This window comes from Taeniopygia guttata, chromosome 1, assembly GCF_048771995.1.
Source record: "Taeniopygia guttata chromosome 1, bTaeGut7.mat, whole genome shotgun sequence".
Classification (NCBI taxonomy): Eukaryota; Metazoa; Chordata; class Aves; order Passeriformes; family Estrildidae; genus Taeniopygia; species Taeniopygia guttata.
Window position 1 is genome coordinate 20,835,428 of NC_133024.1, and position 21,308 is coordinate 20,856,735.

General features: G+C 41.2%; 2 long non-coding RNA genes across 2 annotated transcripts; one reads left to right on the forward strand and one right to left on the reverse strand.

The window, feature by feature from the left end:
* Positions 1 to 243: 243 nt before the first annotated feature.
* On the reverse strand, positions 244 to 6,777 carry LOC140682426 (uncharacterized). Its single transcript, XR_012054159.1, has 2 exons — positions 5,675 to 6,777; positions 244 to 4,565 (listed from the first exon to the last, which is right to left on the reverse strand). It is a non-coding gene; the product is annotated as an uncharacterized lncRNA (long non-coding RNA).
* A 17-nt stretch (positions 6,778 to 6,794) lies between these two features.
* LOC140682427 (uncharacterized) lies at positions 6,795 to 16,483 on the forward strand. Its single transcript, XR_012054160.1, has 2 exons — positions 6,795 to 7,662; positions 14,735 to 16,483. It is a non-coding gene; the product is annotated as an uncharacterized lncRNA (long non-coding RNA).
* The last annotated feature ends 4,825 nt before the right edge of the window (positions 16,484 to 21,308 follow it).

Sequence of the window (21,308 nt, forward strand, 5' to 3'; positions counted from 1 at the left end):
CAAGCTCTCCCATGAACGAGATAGGAGTAATAAAAATGGTAGTGAAAATGGATTTGGAGAGACTCCTGAAGAACTCGGGACAGCCAGTTGCAGCAGACGGGAAGGAAAAGGTTCACTAAATCATATCTTATGGGCAAATGTAAAGGGAAGTGTCGGAATCTGTGGTATTGATGATTCCAAGACTGTAAAAAGTCTCTGTCTTTCTGCCCCGTTGCCAAAGAAGAAGTCATAATTCGTCTGTGCTGGTTTCAAGGTTGTTTATTCTTGCTTATCTAAAATATATTCTGCTGCCCTGCCACAGGTCTGTCCTGCAGGGCAGTGTGCCGGGCTCTGCCCCTCAGTGGGATGTTACAAACATTATATACCAGAAACTACGTGTGCTATATTTGCAATAATGTGCCAATATCTATCATCTACGTTGAACAGTGTGTCCCCAGCCTAAACCAACAGAAAAATGCCAACATTACAGTGAAACATGGAGGGCATGAAGAAGGAGAAAATGGACAAGACACAATAAATTTCCTCCATCTTGTCCCCTTTGAACCCCTAATCTAGAAACTTAAAATTTTACTTTTGCACCCGTGCCACACATTATTACTTATATCAAACACTCAGAGCTTGTAATTCATCCTGTAAGATTGAAAACTCTTTTCCATGGACAGAGATCACAGACAGTGTCTCTGGGGGCTCTGTACAAGGGAGTTCTTGACCCCCTGCCAGGGTCCCAGGCCCTCCAGGGCAGCCAGAGGGAAGCCCTTGATTCCCATATCTCCCTCTCCTATTTCAACCAAGAACACTTCTTTGACAACTTTGTCCATGGTCTGCCTCATGCACTGAAGCAAGCACAGCAGAAACATCAGAAGAATTACATTACCCTATAATTATATACAACTTTTTTCAAAATCTCCTTCTACAACTGTGAAAGGTAAAACAAATTGAACGCACCATCCATCTAAGATTTAATTTTTCTCCAGGTGTGTTTTCTCTTATGATACCTCTTCAAATTTATCAGTCTTGTGTCCATGTGTTCACAATAGATGATCAATTGCTGCTTTGTTCTCATTTCATATTGTTAGCTAACAAATCATTTGATGCAAAAGAAACAGCATGGGCATCCTTACTCTGCCCACAACCTCTTTTGATCCAACTGTACCAAGGCTCTTTTTGATGCCACCTGCTGTGAAAGCAGAACCATTCAATTTTTCCGAGCCATTTTTCTTGGTGTTAGCATTATCATTGTCGCAATCTGGATCACTTCATTCATTAGATTTTTTCCTCCTTGCTCTCTTATCAAAGTCATGCTGCGTGTTAACAAAAGATCTTTCAATGCTGCATGGACCACCCTTGATTTTTGCAGGGATAGCAGGCCAAATTCTGTCCCCACAAATTCAAAAGCATCCCTTTTGGTAGAATGGTTGGATTTTGGAGGGATGGTTTGCTCATCATTTTGGTGTAATTACACCAATATGATGCATTTCTGTAAGAGAGCTGGTTTGGACTGACATCTGTCATGTGGTTATCTGTCTCTGTCACTCCCAATGGATTGAGTTTGATATAGAATTTCATTTTTGTTGACCCATAGATGTCCAATTCCAGAGGTTCAAAGTGAGCCACAGGAAGGAACTGTGTCCAAACATGCCATCCTTCCACAGGATCCATAACAGACTTCAGAACCTTTGGAGGGATGTCCTTTGGGATTGGCCATTTCTCCCCTGGCACACCTACCAAGTATGTTGAAAATCGTTTCCCCAATTTTGAATGGGTCAGGCAAATGCTGTCCAGACCCGCTGCTTTTGCCAAAGTCTCCCACACATTTTCCCTTGGTTGTCTCATGGGAAAGTCTGTCCTATTGCCCAAGGCAACAGGCAAAAGAATGAAGCACATGAACACTATCTGTCTGAACCCCATGTCCATGTCCCCACCCTCTGTGAGAAACCCCACAATGCAGCAACACCCAAATAACACTTGATTCCCTAAAAAAAAACCCCAAGTCTCTGAGTTGTTAATTGTTGTCTGATGAAATGTCTGCAGCATCGCTGTTTGCTGTCGTCTGTGTGCTTGCCTCTCTGCTTCTTGGGTCCATGTCCACTGGCGTCTGCACCCAATAAGGTTTCACGTGCCTTGCTGACACCCACTTCAGTCCTCGTCCTATAGAAACACAAGCGAAACCCTCGCCCCAAGTTATTAATGCAAATGGGCTTTTGATTTGGGTTTCTGGGTTTCTGACCAAAACTAAAGGATTCTCCCTTAGGTTTGCTTGTGTGCTGTTTGTAAAATGTCTGACAATTGGTGGAGTGGGCTCTGAGAAAGAACCATTTAAAAAATTCAACACATACAGAGCTTTGTTCAACCGCATATAAGGTGTTGTGCCTGCCTCCCCCCTTTTCTGTTTACCAAAATGGATTTCAGGGTGTGACGTGTTCTTTCAATGCTTGCTTGACCTGAGGGAGACTAAAGAATACCAAAAATGTGTTTGACTCTCCATTTTTTCAGAAATTTGTCAAGCACCTTGCTTGTGTAAGTTGGACCATTATCTGTTTTTATTTCTTGTGGCACCCCTAATGATGCAAATGCTTGTAAAAAATGTCTGCAGGCATGTTCTGTGGTTTCCCCTGTATGTCATGATGCAAAAATTGCCGCTGAAAATGTGTCAACTGAAACATGAATGTTTTCGAGCCTCCCAAAGGATGCATATTTTGTGACATCAATTTGCCACAGCTGAAGGCTTTTTCAAACCTCTTGGATTGACCACTCCCGTAGATACAGGAGGCTGCACAAACTGGCACTCTGGCACACAAGCACTGATGATTTCTTCTGCCTGCTTTTAGAAAGGTTAAAGGATTCCATCAATGCCTGGGCATTTTTGTGAAAAAATGCATGGCTCAATTTTGCTTGCTCGAAAATATCTGGAAGTGTCTGTGAGATAGGCATTGTGAGTCTATCTACATGAGCATTCCCTTTTACTAAAAACCCCAGAAGTGAAGAATGCACTCTGATGTGTATAACAAAATATTTATGTTCTCTGTTTTCTAGGATTATTTTCATGCATGATAGATATGAATATAAAATTTCATTGTCCGTGTGTTTTAAAAGTGATTTCTCTAATCGTTTGACCACATTTGCAACATACACTGAATCTCTGATCAGATTGAGGCCTCCTGAAATAAGTGAAAAACCCTGACTACTGCTATCAATTCTACAATTTGTGGTGAACCCTGTACCATTTTGACATCTGATTCCCATTTCCCCGTTTTTGAATTTTTCCATGTGATCACTGATTTGAGTTTTCCCTGAACCATCAGTGAACACTGTCACTCCTTTCACCGGTTCCTGACTTATTTTTGGTTTTTCTCTAAAACTTACTTTTGCATCTAACATTCTGTGACCTGGAAAATGAACTGTGCAAACTTCTGGATACCCTAACAATGTGATTGAAATATCTTGTGACTTTGGATTGTCCACTCAAAATATTTTTTCTTTAAAGGTAAATTAATGATTAAGAAATCTTTGCCTGACATTGTCAGCAACATGGTCCTTGCCATAATAATGATCTGAGCTATCATCTCTAAATCTGTGAGAATTGCTTTTGAGGGCCTGTAAGCTAAAAAAAAAAACAAAACACTTTCAACTCCTGTGAAAACATTAACACAATCCTTGCTCAAAGTTATTAATTTGAATGATTTTTTTTCAATTTGATCTGTCCAGTGTCTGGCACTCTCCTCATATTTCTCTCAGTGATCAGCGAAATCAGGTCTACAAAAGAATTATTTCAAAAGATTAAAATATACAAACTCTTCATCCTCATTCCAGCCTTATTTCAGGCACTTCTTCACTCCTTTTATTTTTTCTTTTTTTCTTTTTATTCTCTTTCTCTTCTTCTCTTTTGAAACAGGAAGGTTGAAATATAAAACATAGTATAGAATAAGACAAAATACCTCAGTGATAAAATGCATAAAACTTATTGAAATCAATAACAATTCAAGAAAGTTCAAAAGAAAGATATTCTAAATAACATATATAAAATTGAACAAAGCATGATCATTAGAAACATTGTGCCAGCAGTTCAGAGTCTGCAGACAACTGAAACATTTGTTTCCAGTGAAAACTCTTGGCATCCCTTCCCGGGCTGGGCTTGACAAGCTTCACCTCAAAGTTGTGTCAGCTGTCCCATTTGTGGGATCAAATTGGTGGATCAAAGTGATCTACATGTCATTCATTTTTGTGCAAAAACCTCTGGATTTTGCTGGCAAACTCATCCGTCCAAGTTAAAATCAGGGCCTGGCCAAAACCCAAACTTTAAATTGGAGTGATGTCCTTTAACATATTCTTTTAAACAAAGCTAATACCAACAATACATATATGATACTTTAAACATAACAACTCATTATAACATTTTCATATAAAATAAACACTTGACATTCAAACTGATAAATTGATCAAATGACACAAGGATTCATTTTTCTTGAAACTTCTTTGAGGGAAAAGGATGTCAGTTGGAAGAAATCATTAGATTAACAGTGACAAAAGGCTATCAGAATGCTTCAGGCACCTCTCTCTGAGGTCTTCTGAAAAAAATTTGAGAATGATAAAAAATAGAAATCAATGATTCCATTCACAAAAGATATAAAAACAAACCAGAAAGTTCACCTAGAAAAATGCACAATATAGTTAAAATCCGAAATGAGACTTCAGAGTGGCATGTAACCTGGATAAGATTACATAAACAACAATAAACATACAAAAATTTGCTATGAAAAAACAAAGCACAAGGCTTCACCTGATAACATGATAAGATTTCTTAACAATAACATTTATAAAACACTTAAATAGTTAAAAATAAAAGAAAGTATTTGGAAACAAACACCCTTTGTATCATTATACAAAGAAATAACAGACTATACAACTGACTATTAAACAATGAAATCAATCTCAGAAAACTCAAAATAAATTCCTTTAAAACTCTTATATCCTGATAAACTTATAATAAAACAGAAAAGACTAAAACAAAACCAAGGATACAATAAATTGTGTCTTCTCCTTAAATCAATGTTCATTATTATTTCGTGAACTCTTTCTGTCAAAACCTTTTCATCCTTAAAGAAAAACAACTAAACTTTATTAGCTAAATAAACTTGAACTTTGAAAAACTTAAAATAATTTTTGAATCAAACAGTACTTAAACTCAATATATAAAAATCTTGGTAAAGAATCCTTAAATTATATTAACTTTATGAAATCCATATGTATCAAATTAATAACATATAAATCCATTATCAATTAAACCTTTATAAACTTAACTTCTTCAGGGCCCAAACCTAAAATAAACTTAAAGTGATATACTCTAATTAAACAATACTTAACTTAAACTCAAACCAAACTATATAAAAATCAATTCTATCATTAATAGAATGTTAAAATGCAACCTAACTTAAACCTTAATATAATAAATTACTAAAATTTCATGCTATTTAATTTTCTATTTCAATTTTCATTATGGTAAAATATCTCTTTTTCACATTGTGTTCCACAATCATTACTTATCATCACACCGGCTGGGTGTGTCTTGTTGATCAATTCTGTGACCTAACTGAAAAATCTGGGGTTAATGTTTAGAAACATTGGAAAAGTTTGGAAGAAACCCTTATGTTGCAATGATTTCAAAAGGCAACTTAACTGCATCTCATTTTTGGGGTGAATGGTGGAGTCCCATCCCTCAGCATTGCTGCAAGATATTTCGTACAATGGATGTGCTTGTAAAAGGTTGTTTGCTTTGGCTGCTGTGGTTTTGTTGTTTGCCGCCACTGGTGAAAGGAGATGGGCGGTGCCTCGCTCACACTTGCTGTGGAGAGGCAGTGACCAAAGGGAATCCCTGCCTTGGCTCTGCCCAGCCCCCGCCTGCACTGGCATGGGTGGTGCGGAGGGGAGCACTTCTGGCACAGTCACGCCCCGCTTCTGCCTGCATTAGGGTGGCTGCGCCTCTCTCTTGCTCGCCCTCCCCGCTCAAGCCCGGTGTCGGCTGTGCCGAGCCCGCGCCTGCAATCTGCCCCTCCGAATGAAGTGCCCACTCTGTCAGTCACTTCTGCCTTCACTTTGACTCCCACAAACACATGCGCAGCCTGGATTCACCCCTCCCTGTCTGTGTCGCCATGGGAACGAGGGAAGGAACGCCCATCCCGGCCACACCCTGCCTGCACCGGCTCTGGCACGGCCGCGCCTCGGGAATGCCTCCCCCCTTCTCCCGGCCGGGCCTGGTGCTGCCCTGGTCCCGCTCTGGGTCGTCCCGCCCGGTCCCCGTGGCAGTGCCAACTCCCAGCGTGGCTCCGCGCTTCATTGATGTCATCAGCGCGCGCCCGCCACGTCACGCGCTGTCGCAGCCCTGCGGCGCGTCCCGCCCAGCCTCGCGCTGCTCGGGTCTCCCCCCGTGGCCGCCGCGCAGTCTGTTCCAGTGCCGCGCTCTCGAGATGCGAGAGATCCCCCTCCCCGACTTCCGGGTTTTGCTCTACCGTCCTGCGCATGTGTGCTGTCAGCACCGCGGCGAGAGGAGAGTCCCACTCTCTTTCAGCCGCCCGCCTGGCCAGGACCCCTGCTGTGAACCGGGAGCCGCTCCCCCGCGCCTGCTGGGCAGCCACTTCTGCAGTTTCACGGACTCTCGTCATGGAACGCGTCATGGGACACTCAGGACACATGACCACTGCACCCACGTTCCCGCCGCCTCCTCTGCCCGTGTTGTTCCCGCTGCTCCCCCCTCTCTTGTCTGCACTGCGGGCTGTTTTGAACTCCCCACCCGCGCAGCTGTGAGAGCACTCTCCTCTCCCTCCTCCCTCTGCTCTTCACTCACGTCTGCCCCCTCCCCCACCGGAGCCACTGCCGCCGCTGCCCCCCCCGCCGCGGGTTTGGACTCGGACAGTGCCCCGTCCCTTCCCCCACCGAGGGCTGCGGCTGTGCCTGGCTTATCTCTCACCATCTGGGGAGTTTCTGCATCAGAAGAGCTTAGGGATTGAGGTTCAAGGGAGGCTGAGAAACAGTGGGAACCCGGAGACGCAGGGCGTGATGAGACACCATACCCCTGATCCTCCACGGGAGGCAATCCTGCTTCCCCTGGGTCTGTGGTGAGGAAAACTGCCCCAAGCTGCTGGCTGGGCGATCTTCCCCCTTGTGCTCCCATAGGAGCCTTAGCTGTCTGGTTTGAAATGCCGCGATGTGAAGGTGACTCTATTGTACTTGCTGAAGGCAAAAGTTATGCAGCAGTCTTATCTTTTTTTGTGGCTTGGTAATATAGCTACTTATTGATCCCTAGCCAAAAATTTAACTCAAACAAAAGATGTGCGTTTGTGTGTGGGTGATTACACCGCACCCACAACAACAAAGCTTTCATCTCATTTGGAGCTATCTCTACCGGATGGGTAGAAATCTTGCCCTATAGGGCTAAAAAAATTTTGGTCTGTCTTTGGGAGCATCCAGCCTTCACTGGAAAAAGGCACACACACTCTCCAAAAACTCCAGAGAGAGAGAGGGAGCGGAAAGCTCAAGACAAAACATCCTGACCTTCACCAAGACAGCTCGTCTGGAGGACAGCCAGGAGGAGAGAAACCAGAAGCGCACCTGGGATTTCTCGCCTGTGACCTGCTGGACGATGAACAGTGCCATCTCCGGACTGACCAGGTTGTAAAACATTTTAATCTGTAATTTTTAGAATATAATTCTGTGATTTTAAGTGAAAGATTAAAAGGAAAAATTATTAGGATATAAGAGCAGGACCAGATATTTGGCATATTTACATTTGGGAAAGTTGTGGTCTTGTATAGCAATTTAGTAGGTTTTCCTCAACTAACTCTCAACAGAAAAGATCAGCCCAAAGGAGATGTCTGAAGAATTTGTTCCAAACAATCAAGTCCCTTACAGAAAAGTAGAGTCCTCAGAAATTTGTCCGTTTACCACAGATCATTTTCAGCTAGAATCAGTCACCTGGTGCTTTGTAGGCTGAGATTGCAATCTCCCTGGAAAACTGTCAGGAAGCTATGGAAACAATGAAATCTTGGGAAGGAAAGATGTGTCCCAGAGCGGATGGTAAAAAGACTTCATTGCCTGCAACCGCTGCACCTATTTCAGGAGCTGACTCAAAGATTTCTCCTGTTTCATGACTTGACTTTCTGCTGGGCTGTTGGCCAAGGGCCAGCACTCCAATGATGCACGAGCTGGAACAGGGCCCACAGGTCAGGGCCTTTCCCTGGACACCAAAGGCAGCGTTAAGATAAAATCTGAACTGAGTTCTGGCCAACATCAGACTGCAACCATCATTTACTCATTCCTCATCTTTCACGATGTTGCAGCTGGATTTGTACATCTGAAAGTTGGGAGATAGTAATGTGTGAAGCCTGAATGGAATTTTCCATATATAGGAAACAACAGGGAGGAAGCTCTATGAGCAGGAGCAGCAAAAAACAGTGGAAGAACTCTCTTTGCAAAAGATAGCTTAGTGGATGGAGTTCACGTGACTGAAATAATTTCCATCTTTACAACACGTTTTTGGAAGCAATGTAAACAACTTATTCATACAACTGCCATTGGAAGTAAGCAAGCAGCATTTTTCTCATATTATGAATGGCAATATTGGAATAAATAATTTGAAGCCACAAAAACAATGATAGAGCTGGGACTGGATAATCAGAACATGAAGTAACCAACCACTGTACACAGCTTAAATGCACATTTTCATTAACTGGGCCATGCAGGCACTCACATAGACTCCATGAACTGACCACCTCTGTAAAACAATAAAACAATATGATCCCCACCTTGTAGATAGGGAATTGAAATGCAAATATATTTTGTCACACAGGAAAAAGAAGGATCTGAACCAGATGTTCAAAGATCTGGCCCTGTGCCTTAAGCAGAAAATAATGCTTTCAGCTCATAAAAGTGCTCAGACAGAACTGTTCTTTCTCACCTTTTATGATCTGGTTTAGTAAAGAAAATAGTGAAAGATCAATAAGTGTGCTGTTAACTCAAAGCCAGCTTGGTGATAAGAGAATATGCTTTGATGACTGTGGAATGTTTTTTGACTTTTTGTTAAGTTGCGGGGGGGGGGGGGGGGGTGAGGGTAAAGAAAGTGTCTGTTTTGCGTAGAGATGATTTCCAGACTTGAATACTTTCCCTCTGTAAACTCCTTTTGTCCTTTGATACATCTTTTCCAAAATTACCCAGGGTTGACCCATATGGATGGCACTGTATAAACTGCTTAAGCTGCTTTCCAAACTGCAAATTTCTGTGAAAACTTAGTAGGACAACTACATGGATCCATTACCTTCACTTCCCCGTCTGCACTGGGAAAATGTGTTTCAAAAGCATTGATTCCCCAGAATGTGTAAATAAATTTGATTAGGGCAGTTGTGCAGAGAAATGCTGTTGTGCTGTCATCTCCTCACCCCTATGGATGCTTGATGCCTTGGCCCTGATAATTAGCCTCAGCTCCCATGGGAGCAGAAATGTGCTGACTAAACTATTGTTCGTCTTATCTGGGTTTCCTACTGTGCTGGGAGTTCTTTGCTTTAATTTCATTAACTGCCTTAAAGCCCAGCATGTGCAAAATGTAATCTTTTTTTTCAGCAAAATCTACATTAAGGCAAAAGACACTGTTTAATAGCCTAGTTAGTGGGGTGAACAAAGAGCTGCGTGACAGTGTCTTAATGTGAGCAAGTGCTAGTTCAAATCTATTTAACCACTGTAAATTGATTTGAAGGCAGCACCAGATGTGCCACTAGATTTCCATTTATTACTTAGAAAGTTAATTAAATGCATATTGTCTGGAAATTGTCCCAGGGAAGCAGATGTGATATGTTTCTTCAGGCTTTGACAAAAGACCAGTTTTTGAAGCTTCAGACAGGAGTAGGGGGTGCTCAGCATCTCCCAGGAGACCCAGAGCATAATGGCTGGCCACAGTTTAAGTGGAATCTGCTTTGAGTAATATGACCTAGATTCAAGAAGTCTTTTGAGTAATTCTGTGGATGGAAGACTCAAATCAAATCAGATATTTAAACCATAATAATCCTTTCCTACAGAACCCAGATGAAACTACTTTGCTTCAATAATCAACATCATAATTCTTCAGTTCTATTTTATTTTGCAATGTTCATTTCCTGTGGCTGTTTTCTAAGATCTCAGCATTTACAGGAAACCTAACTCCCTAATACATCCACTTGGAGAGAGTTTCCTCTGCTCACAGAAAGGTACTAAAAGGTGCAAAAGTTCAAACATACTCAGCTGCAGATGAGCTCACCCTCCCCAGATCTCTGCAGCTGATTATAATAAAAACATCACCTCCCATGTGACCAGCTTTTGCCATTGAAAAGTAATAATGTCATCTCCGGTGCGATCCTGGATGACATACAGCTAGTATTAAAACACACATATTTCTCCAGATTTCTCTGCAGCCTGTAATTTCCTTTAGGAGAACGGCTATGTGATTGGGAAGAGTTTAAAGAGGGTAAAGGAATAAACACTCTGTTAATATTAAAGGGAAACAGAAAAGAGGACTGCCGTAGTAAAAGAGATTGTAGCTTGGCAGTTGGGGTAAACATGTCAGGCAGCACTGATAATATGGGTTGATATCTATTCTTATTTATTATATAGGAAGTTATATGGCTTTGAATTTTAAAAGTTAATATTAGCATTATTCCTTCAAGCTAAAAGTGTTATTGTCAAGTCTGATAAAATAGCCCATTGAAATATTTGCTTTATGGAGCATTCGATCAAGTGATCAGAACATTTAGATTAGCATCTGTTGTACAAGAAATTTGCCTTTCTGTGCAAGAATCCTATCTCCAAGAAATATCACAGACTTCTAAATTCTATTGTGCCTGGTGGCCTCAAGCAAGACCAGCAGTATTCCTGCAGAAAGAATAAAGCCCAAAATACTTGCTGAGTATGTGTCCTTGCTCATGATAGATGCATGATTACTTGCCTAGCATTGAATTTGTGGCAGTCTTCCTTTCTAGGGAAAAAAGAACCAAAACCATTATATTATGCATATCTGTCATGAAAGAGAAGATTAAATACTATTACTTGCAGACAAAAGAATTCTTTTGTCTGCAAGTAATTCTTTCAAAAAAAACTTTAAGAAATATCAGATAAGAATGACAATATACCCCAGAGTTTGCTTGAGATAACCAAAGCTGGGGGAGGGTATGCCCTTTCCAGACACTTCTCTCAGCTAGATTCCATCACCAGGCAGAGGGATGTATTGTAATAAAAATGTAATATAATCCCTCATGCTTTTAAGAAGATAGCTCCCATCTTTTGCGAAGGCAGTAACATAAAGCTAAGAAAGGAATCTCCTCAGAAACATCCCACCCAGACTAGAGAGACTGAATGCAAGAAACAGGGCCACTACGTATTCATATTGAGTCGCATTCTTTTTGTACACAGACAACATATTTTCAAAATAAAGGGTACTGTGTTATTTTAACAGAGCAAGAGTAATTGCTAGCATTGCAGACTAATCAGCGTATTGGAAATTGTTCAGTAGGTACTGCTTTATCTTCACACAACCCAAACAGACCTTAGAATGTGTATTAGGTGCTGATGGTTTCACTAACCTCATTAAAGCCATCTATAGCTCTTCCCAGCTCTTTATTATTTCTCTAAGAAGAGATCACAGAACTAAGTGGGCCTGAGATTATGAATAATTTACATTGTACTATCTATCATGACTTTTTAGGATTACTTTTGGGAAGTAAGAGGCTACAGAAAGTGTAAGGTAGGCCTACACCTGACACAGCTCAAAATTTGAGAAAATATGGGGCATTTAAAAAGAAGTTTACTGGTTACTGCTGCCCATATCATCAGTGCTGAGACAACACTTGGGATGCTTTAAAGATCATGAAAAAGGAGGATTAAAAGGCAAAGTCTTGGTCTGTTGAGATTCCCCTGTAGGAACTCAAAACAGAACTTACAGAAATTGTAAGTCAAGTAAAGCAGAACTTTTTATTCAAAACCAATACCCAGAGTCCTCTGTAAGGCCATATCCATACATAAATTACCTCTCAGAAATTGTTACACCTCTGTTGCCATGCGAGATCGGCTCCGGGCGGACGCCTGCGGGCACGGCGAGGAGGGGAGGAGAGGCGGCGGCCACTTTCCCCTTGGCTCTGCGAGGCTCAGTTTTAGCGCGGGAACAGACAAAATGGCGACACGGGGCTTGGGTGCAAACACGTGTTTATTGTGGAAGCGTGTTCTCTGAGACCCTGGGGGACCGAGCGGGGCTCGGTTATACCCTGTGCCGGGGGCGGGGGGAACGTGAGTCGCGGCCAATGGGATGGGGGGCAGGGGACAGGGGTAGGGAAACCCAGGGGACCGCAACGGGAAAGCCGCAGGGGGGGGCAGGGATGGCCCACGTGGTGAGGGGAAAGGCGGGGGGGCGGGGAACAGGGACCGGACCGCATGGTGAGGGGGAGAGATAAGGGAACGCAGGGTTGGGACAAGGGACCGCGGGGGAAGGGGGAGTGATAAGGGAACACAGGACAAAGGGGGAACGCAAGGGAAGGGGGAAGTGGAATGGGGGGGTGGGGAGAGAAAATTACAAATCCTACACACCTCAACTGACGTAACACCACAACTTCTCTCAACTTTGGATGGCAAGAAATGGCTACCCATAATTCAACTTCACTTCAAAACTGACACAAGTTGTTTGTTTTTTCCCCAGAGCTAATGAGTCATGTTCTATGTAAACTGTCACTGCATTGTCCAGGGCTCATCAATGTTCAGTAAGCAAATGGACATTTTCCTGGAGACAAGGCAAGGCAAGGCTGAAACAGCATTTCTGGGAAGGAAGTGTTTCTGTAGGGTTTAGAAGACGCAGGAAGAGTCAAATGAACCTGAAAATAGATACAGCTTTTCTGAAGTTAACTTAGAGACATTTTGTAGTAGAGACTTGGGATCTGAATTAGAGATATTTAATTATGTGCTGTTCCCAACAGCTGCATTTTTGAAAAGCTGCTCAATGGATATCAATTTTACTGCTCTGAGGAAAAGTGGCTGTGAGTGTTACATGTGTACTCAACATGGCACAGACAAACATTACAATTCAAATTCTAGTGGAGACAAACACTGAATTCCCTGTGAGAGCTGGGGTGACCAGACTCAGTGCATTATAGTGAATGCCTGCAGAGGAGCAGGAGCATGTGTGGCAAATGCTGTAGATAAAAAACTGAAAGACAGAAATACAAAGTACAGGCAGACAGAGCTACAGACTCTTGGCTCTGCTTGTTGAATGAACACAAGAACAATCCAGTGCACCTTCAGAAGGGTTGCCCCTAAATACCCTATTACCAACTCATTTTTTTTTTTCAAAAAAACAACAGAAATTCTCTTGTGAACCAAAAGAGATTAAGGGTTTGATAATTTCTTGCCAAGTCGGCAATGTTCTGCTTCACACCCTTGTGTAGAAGCTCACAACAGAAACCTAAACTAAAGAAGGTAAAGATGAAGTAAATGTGTAATAAAACTTGCAGTTTTCTGTGTTGCATTCTAACCTGGTTTTCACTCATCTCATATAGAGTTACATGCCCTCAATCAAACAAAAGCTTCAAAGCTTTGGCAAAGTCTAATTTGTTGCCAGCAACTTGCCCCCTGCAGCTAACAGGAGAGCATTTGACAAACTTAAAGCTTGGGTGGTTGGAAATCATCCTGCAATTTCATCTTAAATATTCATAATTAAGCAGCTTTAGTAAAATAATTCAGTAATTCCCTAACAGTACCTACACCATTATCTATACCCAGCCACAGTGCATATGTGCAACTCCAAACCTGCATTTCCCAGAAGATGTTGACTTCAGTTTTAAATTTTGGGGTATAAATAGTGGGAGTAGGCTTTTTTCAAGTCACAAGAGACCATTCAAAAGAATTATTTTAAAAACAAGCTTTTCATTAAAGCATCCTGACTTGGAAAAATTCTTGTAACTTACTTTTAAAAAATAAACTATAAACTTAGACAAGTAGGACTCACATAAGCAGGGATATAGAAGTACTACCAAGGCAATAGTCAAAGAAAAATTTTTATGTTTTTTGTGTGTCATTTTTCTGCAGATTTTGAGCTACTGTGAGGTGGGCGAGTGTGAGGAACAGCAAAGTCCAGCTGTTCTCCAACACTGGGGAGCAGAAGGAAGCCAAGCATAACAAGGACAATAGGGCAGAAGCTGTGTCAACTCCATGCTACCAAAGTAAACCAAACAGGGCCAGCCAGGCGTGGCAGCCAGAGACAGCCCAGAGCCCAGATCATACATGTGGGTGAGCTAGACCTAAGGAACACAAACAAGAACTAAGGCAAAAGCTGAAATAATGTGAGATTTAGAGCAATTCATTGTATCTTATGAATTAGATAATTCCTAGATAGAAAGGAAGAACCAGACGCCTCCTGTGAATACCCACTATGAACTGCAGTGCAGAATCTTCAGCTCATCCCTTTACCAGCATCCTTTCTACCTGCCTGAATGGGTGAGATTTGCCTAGGGTAGGATAAAATATGTTTTAAGACAAAGACCCTGTTTTCCTTAGTGCTTTTCAAAGCGGATGCAGTTCCTGTGCTTCCCATCTTGGAAAGCAACATTAAGAAAAGAACAAACTGCAGGCTGGTGACATCTGCAAACTGGAGTAGAACACAGCTTGTTTATCTGTCAGCCTGTCAGACTCACCTATGATTTAACTTCTGTGTTTTGTGTGTCCGTGAGAAATGTTACAGGATCTCCCAGGTCAAAGGTATCTTGGAAGGAAGAAAAGAGGCAGAACAACAGCTTTGTGAGTATGTTGATCATTAGAGATTTCTGCCAGTGATAAAAAAATATGCTTAAATTTTACTTCACTGAGAAATATTCAGTAAGGAGTGCAAGTATTCTTCTTGAGAAAAAGGTAGCAAGCAAACTTCCATTGACTTTAACTGTTGGTTGAAGAAAGGAGAAAAAAAAGGTAGAGCAACTTTTGGGACCATAGCTGGGTTCGTGCTGTCCTCTACTGGTGAAGAATACAAATTACGGTACATGTAAGCAGTACTCAAATAGTATGAGATCTTTTAACAATCCTTTGAAGAAACGAAATTGAATACGAAAAGAAACGAAAGTGTAATAGCTGTCCACACTAATATATTGTCAGTATTAAAATTAAATACTTGTGTGCATGTGTCTAAAAGCACATTCCTCTGACTGCAGTCGCTTCAAGTAAATCCATCAGTTCAATGTAAACTTTCTGCCATTACTGTGTATGCAGGAAAATGCTTCCCAATTCTTCCAATTCTCCATCTTCTTTTTCTTCTTCTTATATTTCTTTTTAAAAATCCAGCTACAAAACACAAGTAAAACAGGAAAAATGCAGTATATTCCTATACAAACAACCATTCCTTTCTCTTTCAGCTTCTGTCTGAAGAGACAACCTGATGGACAGCATGTATTCAAGCAGAGATTATTGCAAAGATAGTCTAGAAAGGCTGACAGTGGCTATTCATAGGTATGGGTTGTGTTTGGGTGGTTCTGTCCGTCACTCTGCTCACATACCCAAGTGAACAGTGGAGCTCCAATTCCAGTGATGTTTGCTGAGCCCAGCACAGCCACCCAGCTCAGTGCCAGCAGAGCAAGGTAACAGCAGTACCACATCTTCATGCAGAACGACAAATGAGTCTCCAAAAGACATTAGGAAATGTCCTGCAGAGCCTTGTTTAGCTGCAAGAGTAAACAACAGATGAGGAGAAGGACATGGCACACAGACAGCATTCATCACAACAGATTGCTCATTGTTTTATCTAGAGTGAGATGCAGAAAGTTTAAACATCTGCCTCTCTCCTGCAAAGCTTGGGTCACAAAGTCTCCTATGGGTCTCTGCACAGACCTGAAAATGCATAGCTAGAGAGGTGTCCTAGGGTGACATTATGGTGTTTGTATCTCCAATCATGTGTTCTGTTTACATTTGATATTATGTTCTGTGCTTTCAGAACTGACTCTGAAAGTGAAGGTTTGTTTTGCCTTGTTATCATCTGGTTCACCTCTCCCCATGGTCTGCTGTCTAGAAAAGGCTAGGGCTGGCTGGCTGGCTTTTGCTTTGCTTACTTGCTTGCTTGGCTTGCTTGCTTTGCCTGCTTGCTTGCTTTGCTTGCTTCTGCTTTTGCCTTTGCTTCCTAGTTAGATTAGCTAAGCAGTCCAATTCTTTCCCTGGACTGTTGCTTTTTCCTTTCCTCTTCCTGAATACCATCCAACCTGCTCTGGACTGGGATCTGGGAAACACCAAGGAACACCAGGAGCCTGCATTTTGTGATCTGCAGCAGCCATCCCCAGTGCTGGAGAGCAATCCCCAGTGTCCAGACCCGGGCGACCACTCCTAGGAAAGACTTTCTGGATTTGTTCATCTCTTCAGAGTGGTGAAAGAGTTTTGTTGTCATCTGGTGTTGTTAATTGTTTTGGTGCTGGGGAGTGCTTTGTTCGTTGAATAAACAGGTTCTTTTCCACTTCTCTCTCAGAGGAAATTTTTCCCTGAACCAGGTGGGTGGGGAGGGGCCGTGGGGGTTTATTTCCTGGGGGCTCCTTTCAGAGGGTTTTCCCCAAATTTGCCCTAAACTAGGACAAGAGGCTGAAGCATGGTCTGATTTCTGAATCTGTATAATGATTTTAAATCTTTTTTGACTTGCACACTTGGTATGTGGCTGGGATACAAGTTTAGTTCTTCATTCTACCTTCCTCTGTGGAGCCCCATTTTCTCCCATCCTTAGTAAGGATTCACAGGGATTAAGAGCAGACTTAAAGCTTCTTCTGTGGTAATCATGGCAGTATACCAGGGCTGATGAGAAATTCTGAAAGTTCAAAAAAGAGTTGCCCCTGGTGTGATGCAGTATAAGACTAATAAACTTTTTTCCTTACTTATCTGGAGGCTCCTGTGCTATACCAGTGCCCAGAAACGCCTGGAAACAGCTGTAAACCACGACTAGAAAGGGGTAATTTTGCCTCAGGGCAATCCAGAGGGAGCATGAGATGACATAACCTGCCTTCACAGATCCTTGAGCTGTTCCTGCACTAAACATAGAATACTCTTGTAACATAGAGTTACACCCTAAGGACAGAAATGGAATAGGATGACAAGGACAGGATGAAAAGGTCATCTTTGTTGTGTTTGCTTTCTGAGAAAAAAAACATCCATCAGAGGTTATCAGAGAAGGGATTTTATTTTTAGAATGCTCTTGTTCCCAAGAAACTCAAGAGATTTTTTATATTTGACTTGAAGGGGAACGAAATACTGCTATTGGGGAATGAAGTCTTGCATTACCAAATAAGAAATATGTTTAGGAAAACCTTTGGAAAAATCCAGGCAATTGCTGTTGAAGAAATTTATCTATAGAGAGAAGTCTTCATGCCAATTCTGGAACATTATTTTGTCATGCTGTTACTTTTATAAGGTACTTGTTTACAGTATCTTCCAGAACCTATTAAAATTAATGGGGATCACACTTTTTTTAATTAGCACTGGATTAGAAGAGTGAGAATTTTACAGAGGAAAAGAGAGAATATGATTTAATAAATTTAGTTAATCTTTTTTGCAGTAACTGAAAATATCTTCCAACACATACAAATATAATTAAAGACAAAGATAAAAATCCCATCCAACAAAGTTCTATACAGCTTAGATCTGGTAAAGTATTTGCACATTTACTGGAGACAGTGTATTTGTCCTTGTACAGCATTTCTGATATTGAAGAAGCCTTCATGTATTTTTCCTTTTGCTGTTAAGCTGCAAATAAAGATTTTCTGTTAGCCCTGGTTTGTAAAAGTATTGACAAGCTACACTAAAACTAAAACTAATTTCTTCAAACAAAAAACAGTTAAAACTGACAGTTAAGTATCTTTAAAAATGGTTTTCAAGCAACAGTTGAGAAAAAAGGAATATATCACTGGAAGACAGTTTTCCTGTATTGGCATTTTTGCTGCCCTGTAAGCCAAATTTCACAGGTTTTCCATCTAGCAGTGGAAAGATAATTAGTCTGCAGGTGATTAATTCTGTGGAGGAGAGAACTGGTTCCAACTGAGGTTACAATTATGGCTGATGCTCTGGAGTGGCAGGGATGAGCTGTATGGCTACAGTGGGGGTTAGGGTTCAGGAGAGGAAGAGCTGGACAAATACATTTACTGCAGGATCTTGTCAGTAGGGTATGTCTAGGATGAGGGCTGCTGGTGGTAAGGATTTACAGCTTCTGGCTAGTTTCAATTGGAACAGTACACCAACAGTTTCAGGACTAGATCAAGAGATCTAGTCCTCAATAATGTGTAATTCATCCTTTGACAGAAAACAGTGACTGGGCTAAGGATGCAAGACCATTCACTGTCACAAATGCTCTTAGGTGGCTTAGGATCACAGGTCCAGTAAAAGATGGCTAAGGTCTTGGTTTTATGTTAGTTTCTTCAAAAGCTAACGAAAACCAGCAAACTTTGATATGAGAGAAGCCACTCATTGTGGTATGAACTCAATAGAACTTATTGGTATTGTATTTTAAAAAAAATCCTGATCTTGAATTTTATGGTCTAGGAAAGGTGAGGCTACAAGAGCAATTTAATAGGTGGAACTACAAAGTTCTGCAGGAATCACGTATGAGCTACTACTTGTAGTGAGCTGTGTGGTTCTCTCAAAACTTAATTTTTTAGGGTGTCTGGGTTGGTGGGGTTTTATTTTGTTTATTGGCTAACATTATGCTTAAGGTAAAGAAAGATGAATGTAGAAAATGTCCTTAAAGGATCCTGAAAGGTTGTGGCTGATCCTTCCTGAGAGTAGTGAATGGTAGGAAGCATTGACAGGGTTTTGGATGTGATTACCAGTAGGACTGGATTTGAAACTAGGGGTCTGTGAAGCAAAACTTAAATACTAGTATGTTTTCAAGTGTTAGCGTGGTTTCTTGCAGGACATTGAGACCTAGAACAAGGAGATTGAAATTTAGACAAATTTAAAACTGCAGTTCAGGAAAGTGGGGGCAGCAGAGGTCAGCTTATTACTGGAGTCCTTCAGTTCTCTAGGGCAGGATGAAAGCCATGGTTAGGAAGGGTGTGTGCTTTCTGCATGGGTGAGTAAGGCTTCTGCTGAGAGAGGAGCAATGGTTGGTGCTGTGTTTTATATAAACAAAGCCTGAGAAACATGTTCTGTGCCTGGGCTCTGTGAGACCAATAATTCCCATTTCACTGTTGATCTAAGTCATGAAGAGCAGGAATGTAATCTGTGAAAGAAGTTGAGGCATGGATAAAACTCTCAACAAGACTTTAAGTTGGGATTTGCTTTAGGTCTCTAGTAGTTGCTCCATGTTCAACGTATGTTTTGATAAAGCGGAGGTAAAGTTTGACATCAAGAACGGTTAATTAATATTCATTTCAGTATGGCTGGAAAGGAGGATCTGGAGAAATGGGATGTTGCCAGTTCTGTTGGGATAGGATAGGGATTGGACTTTGGGATGGACATTGGATTTATGCCTTCTGGTTATTTTTGGAGAGGGGAAGGTGTTAACAGGGGTCTGATGAAGGCTAAGATGATTCCTTTATAGATTATTTTGAGACTGGATAGAATTATTTGCTGTAAAGAAAAGCAAGCAAGCAAGAAATCATGGTTTTGAGCTGTCTGTGGCGCTGGTAAATAGCATTGCAATTGTTTCATCCCATTCATGCATGTTTTATTTGAAAATTTAAAGATTCTTTCCTTTTTTACTTTATTTGAAATGTATATATATGTTAAAATGTCAAGAAAGTTTTTAAGCTAAACACTATATTAAATACTGACGGGTGGGACAAAACATGTGCTTTTATTAATGGTCATTTTTAAATTCGTGTGCCAGGTTTTCCAAAATAGATATTTTCCCCAACTTTTCCATTTGGCTAAATAGCCTAAAATCCTCTTTCATAGAGCTAAATTCCTTTGCCATACCTGATTTAACTTCATGCATGGAGACAGATACAGTCAGAAAAAATTAAAGAGAAAAATGTAAATATTGATGGTAGTAGTGACAAAGTAAACACTTTAGGTCTTTAATGTATCACTATGGCACAGCACAGGGCAGCACAAGAAGTGTGTTAACGGGATTGTCTGCCTAAGCTTCCACTGTTCACCTCTGTTGTTTTCCCTGTTTTGCAGATGAATGCAAAGTTTCAACATTCAGACTAGTCCTCCTGGCAAGCATTATGAATATTAAATATTCATGTTTGAAATCTGTTCAGATCCGACCTTGGAATCATTTTGAGTTTGTTTATGACCAATTAATATGCTATATAAATTTCAGATTCTGCCATCTGAGTAAGCTGAATGCAGAGGATGAAGGACAATATCCTGTACTTCTAATTTAATTTTCCCATCAGTGTTTGTTTGAACTCTATCTGTAGGTCAGGACAGTGGATATCTGTGCAAATATTTTCTGCTTACTCCAGCCAGAACTGTGTATATAATTCCAGTTAAAATTTCAGCAATAGTTTATAGTCATTTAAGATGACTTTTTCCACATAGAAAATAACGCTTTCAGATTGAGAACTTTATTAATGAGATATATGTGTCGCTTGCCTGTAGCAGAACTTTGTATTTATGCACTCCAGACCTCCCTCTGGCTCCAGATCTTGACTGGCGTTTGAAGAATCTTATAATCTTCAGAAAATGAAATTTTATTGACCATCAGAGATTTGCTGTGCACACAGAGAAAACAGAAGATAAATAATTGGCAGAAGAATGTAGTGAGTCAACCTGCAGAAAGAAGGTAAAACATGTGGAAGAGGACAGCAGCAGGTAGAGGATGCAGTTCCCCTTTGGGTCAGCTGGATGTCTTTCTCCATCACTTTTAAGTTTTGTCATTCATTCCAAGTATGATCAGCCTTACTTATGAGTGACAGGGAGGCAGGAAGAGGTGGAAAAGGCACTTCCATGATTCTCAGCTTGGAAAAACAAAGCGGGAATGTCTGCCAGAGAAATCTGGACACTTTGGGTTTTCTTGAAAGATCCAAACATTGTTATTTCCTCTGATTTTGTATGCAGTATCTGAAAGAGAGTGACTTGTACGTGTTCCCAATGGTCTTTGCGTACACAAAGAGGAACGAGACATTTTCAATGGCATTTATTTTAGATTGATGGAAGAAACAAGGAGACAGGCAGCTTCCAAGAGGGTGTTTCCATAGTGTGACCCTGAACAGAGTTTGAGAACAGTCTGGCTGCTCCCTCTGAGCAGACACAGCTCCTGGAAAATGAAAAGGTGTCTGCTATCAGCAGTAGACAGACATGGCAAGCTCATGCAGCAAAATTCATATATTAACAGGGAAATGTCCTCA